Here is a 6,486-nt window from a genome sequence, read left to right as displayed (position 1 = left end):
TTTCCCAATTGAGTTAGCCTATCTTTTAAGGTTTTATTATCCTCAGCATTTTTTTAGTTCTCCTTTAGCAAGATGCTGACTCACTTTTCAAGCTCTATGGCTTGAAACCATTTCATATTCATTTTAGAGGTACTGGAGTCAGAAGCCTTGACTTCCTCTAACAGTATGCCTTGTTCTTCCTTATCTGGAAGGATAGAAGGAGATGCCTGTTCACAAAGAAAGTAACCTTCTATGGTCTATTTTTTTTTCTGTTTTTTGGGCATTTTCCCAGGTAGTTACTTGACTTCTGAAACTTTTGTCAACACAAGGGTCCTACTGCTCCTCCTCCCCTCAGTACCATGCTCAAGGCATGTTGTTTTTGGCTTCTGCTGCTCTAGAATTTGTTGAGAGTCATTTTTTACAGGTATTTTGTATGCTGTGGTGGAAGCGCTAGAGGATATGCATCTTTCTACTCTGCCATCTTGGCTCCTCCCCTGTCAAACTTCTTTACAGTTTTCTCAGTAGTTTTTGGCAAATAAATGCTTTTTGATTTACTCAAAAAGGCAATAGATTTTGTGTCAGAGGACATAGGTTCAGTCCTATCTCTGTTACTTTAGCCATTTTTGAACATGGTCAAATTACAACCTGTCTAGACCTCAGAAACCTCAGCTATAAAAAGAAGGGGTTATATTTCATGATTTTTTAGTTACCTTTTCACTATAAATCTCTGATCCATGGATTTTAGAAAAGCTTTTAGATTACCCATGATGAGAAAATTACAAGGGAACATGGGACACATCTGAAATTATATTCTATGGCAAATTTATAATAGCTTAATCAAATGAAAGGTGTAGAGAATATAAAATTTCCACTATTATATATTGCCTATGAAAAACATTTGATTTAGTATAACACCATGATACATTTATGAACTTCATCATAGTGACCACCTCTAATGAATATTAAAATTACATATGCTTCACTTGGAGCCAAGATGGCAGAGAGAAGCCAGGATGTTGCTTGAGCTCTCCACAGTTTCCCTCAGAAACAACATTAAATTAATACTCTAAACAGATTCTGTAGAGACAGAACAAACAACAAGATGGAGTGGAACAATTTTCTAGCTTCAGATAATTTAGAAGGATTTCAGGAAAGGTCTGACTCATTTGGATAAAAGATGAACACAGCTCAGGGCAGATAGTGTTTAGGCAACCCAGAAGGAGGCTCTTAGTCACAGCACAGATCAGCAACCAAGAACCTTCAGTCCTGGCTCAGTAGGCCAGTGGCACAGCAGGTCCGCTGTGAGGCCTCCAGCCCCAGTACAGAAGGCAAGTTGCTAGAACTGGAAACAGGCACAACTAAGCTGGGCTACCCCACCACAGTGAGCAAGCCTCCAGTACCTGATCCTCCAGCACAACAAGCTTGGGACAGTGTCTCCTGTGCAGGAGGATGCAAAAAAAAAGTGAGCAAGAAGCATAAAGAACCTTGGACATAGAAAATTACTATGATTACAGGGAAGATCAAAACGCAAACTCAGAAGAGGACAACATTGTCACTATACCTACATCTGAAACCTCAAAGAAGAATATGAATTGGTCTCAAGTCCAAAAAGCCTTCTTGGAAGGGTTCAAAAAAGATTGGCCATGTACTAAGTCATAAAACCTTACAATTGAGTACAGAAAGGCAGAAATAGTGAATGCATCCTTCTCAGATGATAATGCAATAAAAATTATATGTAATGAAAAGTCATAGAAAGACAGACCAATGCTAAAGAATGAATGGGTCAAACAACAAATCATAGAAACAATCAATACATTTCATCAAAGAGAAAAACAACAAGAAAATATACCAAAGCCTCTGGGATGCAGTCAAAGCAGGTCTCAGGGAAAAATATTTTTTAAATAATTATTTTGTTTTCAGTGTTCTATAATCACTTCCATATATCTTAGATATTTTCCCCTCCCTCCTTCTCCTTTCTCCCTCCCCACTCCCTCCCCGAGACAGCTTGCAATCTTATATAGGTTCTACACATACATGCCTATTAAATACAATTTCACCATAGTCATGTTGAACAGAAGAATTAAAATGAATGGGAGAAACCATAAAATGAAACAAAACATAACACAAAAGAAAAAGGTCTGCTTCATTTTGTAATCCAGTTTCACAGTTCTTTCTCTGGATGTGGAAGGCATTTTGCCTCAAAAGTCCATTGGGAATTTTTTACATCCTTGCATTGCTATGAATAAGTCTACCAGAAAAATTCCTCACATACTGTGGTTGTTGCTGTGTACAAAGTTCTATAGTAGAAAATTTATAACTCTAAATGGTTACAAGAATAACAGAGAGAAAGAAGAGTTCAATGAATTGGGCATGAAATTAAAAATAACTAGAAAAAGGTCAAGTTACAAATCCCCAGTTAAATACCAAATTAAATATTATGAAAACCAAAGGAGAGATTAATTAAACAGAAAGCAAGAAAAGTATTGAACTAATAAATGAAACTAAGAGCTGATTTTATGAAAAAAATCAATAAAATAATTAAACCTTTAGTAAATTTGATTTAATAAAAGACAGAAAACCAAATTACTAGTCTAAAAATTAAGAGGGTGAATTCACCACCAATGAAGAGAAAAATAAAATACTAGGAACTATTTTTCCCAATACTTGCCAATAAATCTGGCAACCTAAGTGAAATGGATGAATATTTACAAAAATATAAATTTCCCAGATTGACAGAAGAGGAAATTAAATACTTAAATAACACCATATCAGAAAAAAAGAAATCGAACTAGCCATCAATGAACTTCCTAGGGAAAAGTCTCCAGGGCCATATGTATTTACAAGTGAATTCCACCAAAGATTTAAAGAAAATTAATTATAATACTATATAAATTATTTGGGGAAAAATAGGTGAAGGAGTCCCATCAAATTCTTTTTATGATACAAATATGATGGTGATACCTAGACTGGGAAAAGAAAAAACAGAGAAATAAAATTATAGACCAATTTCCCTAATGCATACTGATACAAAAAATTTAAGCTATTAACAAAAAGATTACAAAAATTATCACCAGGATAATATATTATGACCAGATAGGATTTACTCCAGGAATTCAGGGCTGGTTCAACATTATCAAAACAAACATCATAATCGACCATATCAATAACAAAATCCATAGAAATCATATGATTATCTCTAGAGATTCAGAAAAAGCTTTTGACAAAATACAGCACCCATTCCTCTGAAAAACATTAGAGAGCATAGAAATCAATGGAGTCTTCCCTAAAATGATAAGACCACCAGCAATCATTACATAAAATGAAGATAAGCTGGAGCCTTTCCTAGTAAGTTCAGGGGTGAAACAAGGTTGCCCGTTATCACCACTGTTATTCAATATGGTGCTGAAAATGTTAGCTTTGGCAATAAGAGAAGAAAAAGAAACTGAAGGAATTAGAATGGGCAAAGAAAAAACAAAATTGTCAGTCTTTGCAAAAGATATGATGGTATACTTAGAGAATGCTAGAGAATCAACTGAAAAAACTACTTGGGTATTCAACCTGTAACCTTACTGGGGAGGATACCCATCCATTCTGTGGTAATGGGTCCAAAAATTAAGAAAAGCTTTTCTGATTTCACAACAGGTATTTCACATGGACAAAACTGAATAGGAGAAAAAATTGAGCAGGATTACATTTGGGAATTTGTATGGTACTTTCATTGAACTCACGTTTGCATGCTGCCACATCTGATATTCTCCAGGGCATCTGGTATAAGTATAAAACCATATCACAAACTGCAGAAGAAAGACTGACTTTTCAAAATCAGTGATGAAAATCTAAGAACTCATTTGAGCTGCCAAAGGCATAAACATAAGTAAAGAAAAATTTGCAGACAACTACATAGGATTAAGTGTCCTTCCTACTCCATGAGTCATTAAAGTATTCCCTAGAATAGATCCTTTTGGGATTACTTCATCAAATATTATGTGTAATATGAGTGGGAAAGGTCCTGCCAAAAGCTTGAATGTTAAAGATAAGAATAATACACAACTCATGGCAATCCAACAAGTAGAAGAAGGAGAAGAACCGCTGTGTGTCTGGGATGTTGTGAAACCTGGTAATACTAAGGAGAAAATTTCCTTCTTTGCAGTTCATCAATGCAGCAACAGGACAGGCTCAGTGAAAATTAAAAGCATTTGAGATATTGATGAAAGAGCTACCAAGTGAAGGAAGACATTGGTGGATCTTAAAAAAAGTCAAGATACAGTTAGAAAGCATGAAAGAAAGTAATATTAGATCCTACCAGCCCAAGCCTTTAGCCTGTAATATTGAGCATTGTTCTTTGCATTATATGAGTGACAGTGGAAATGTATTCTATCCAGGGAGGCTTGCATCAGTCATTGAAATGGTTGCTTTTCTAGAGCAGAGAGCAAGTGCTTTGCTGGCTACATGCACCAAAAACTGTATTAACTCTTCTGCCACTCTGATATTTACTAGGCATTCTAAAGAGGTACCCCCAGTATCTGATCTGTTCTGTGACCTGGAAGCCTGTGAGGAGTTTCCCCCAGAGGAAACTCCAAGGGAAGGAAACCCCAAGGTGAGACCATGCATGTTCTTGACATGGTGGCCAGGCTGGAGTCAGATTGATTAAAACATCAGAGGGAACATGAGATAGGGGGAGACCTTTCTAGAAATAACAGCTTCCATGTGAGTCAGGTGTTGCTGGCAAATGGAACTCATGAATATGAGAGTGAAACAAAGAAAGGATTGCCTAAGGTCCCAGATGCCCAAGTAAATTCTGTTGTTCCTGTGACTAGAGATCATGCCTCTGTGAGAGCTGATCACTGTTCTCTACAGAGATCCCAGTCTTGGGAATGTGCCTTCCCAGCTACATTGTCAATAGGTGTGGATTTCCATATGGACAGTGTGGCATTAGAGTCAAGTCAACAGACTGCTGTGAAAACTAGGAAATGACCAAAGAACTCAGTGGATCATCTTTTCTTCCTCTTACCTGTTCCCAACCTAGAGAGTTATCCTCAGATGTTATGCAAAACAAAGGTATAACTATTGATTGTATGAGTAAGAAGATTGTGCCATTTCCTAGTGAGAATCCTGATCAAAGAATGAGAGAATCTGTATATATTAGTATTTCTGTGTCCAAGGCAGAGAAAAACCAGGATTCTAGTATAAACCTTTGTGAAGATCCACTCCCAAGGACACTGTTTTTTCTTTAGCCTAATCAACCTGAGAAAAATTGTTCCAAATTAAGTGAAAGCACAAGAGATTCCTCAAAATCTCTCCCAAGTAAGGATTCTTGTGAAGATGATACAGAATTTCGGGGAAAAAGTGTTTCAGTAGTGGTGCCCTTTGCATTGACTGATGCTGCTGTGGAAAGTACTATGGAGGATGCATTGCAGGTTCCAGAGAGTTCCTCCATGAAGAAGCAAGTATCTCATGACTTTTGGGAGACTAGGTTTAAAATTCAACAGCTGCTGGAACCTCCACAGTACATGACCTTCTTGCCCCATCATATAATGGTGAAAATCTACAGGTTTCTTCCAAACAAGAGTTGGGTAGCTCTTAAATGCACTTGTTGCTATTTTAAATTCATCATTGAATACTATAACATCAGGCTAGCAGATTCTTGATGGGTCTGAGACCCACACTATAAAGAAGATCCTTGTAAGAAGTGCCAAAAAAAGTATGTTAAAGGGATGTTTCACTCTGCTGGTGGCATCCAAAGCCCTAATGTCAAGCCTTGCCATATGGTCCTGGATACTGGATGTGTTGACACCAGTGTCAGAAAGGTGTCCCTGGCTGTAAGCTGGGTCTTCATGACATTCATTGGGTTCCTGATCTGCATGGTTAAAGCTGTGGTGTCCATAAGAAACCAAGCAGTTGGCTGAAAAACGTAATCACTATATTGTAGCTTGGAAAGCATTGAAGCTATAGTTCTGTGCCTAAGTATCTTGTCTCACATTTTAATATCCTGTATAAAACACAAATTTTTCCTGAATAAAATAAGAATGCTTCCAATATAATATATGAATGTTTCTGGGAAGAAACTCTAAATACTGAGGGGATAGTTCGTTAAAAAAAATTCCTAAGATGATGGCTTAACTGGACAACTTTAAAATTAGACAAGAACAACCCTTTGTTATATTAGTGAAAATCAGTGAATAAAAAATATTGTACAGTCAAATTATAAAATTGTTTACTTAATCCATATTGTCTGGTTATAATTTTTTAACTTCAATAAAATATAAATTCTAAATAAAAAAAAAACTACTTGAAGTAATAAACAACTCTGGCAAAGTAGCTGGATACAAAATTAACCCACATAAATCATCTGCATTTATATATATATATTACTAACAAAGCCCAGCAATAAGAGATAGAAAAAGAGATTCCATTAAAAATTATTGTAGACAATATAAAACACTTAGAAGTATAACTACCAAGACCAACTCAGGAACTATATGAACACAATTACAAAACTCTTTTCAC

General features: G+C 36.2%; 1 pseudogene; it reads left to right on the top strand.

The window, feature by feature from the left end:
• Window positions 1-3,963: 3,963 nt before the first annotated feature.
• On the top strand, window positions 3,964-5,627 carry LOC140512087 (F-box only protein 34-like; annotated as a pseudogene).
• The last annotated feature ends 859 nt before the right edge of the window (window positions 5,628-6,486 follow it).

This window comes from Notamacropus eugenii, chromosome 6 (genome assembly GCF_028372415.1).
Source record: "Notamacropus eugenii isolate mMacEug1 chromosome 6, mMacEug1.pri_v2, whole genome shotgun sequence".
Taxonomy (NCBI): Eukaryota; Metazoa; Chordata; class Mammalia; order Diprotodontia; family Macropodidae; genus Notamacropus; species Notamacropus eugenii.
This window is presented reverse-complemented; position numbering and strand designations above follow the sequence as displayed.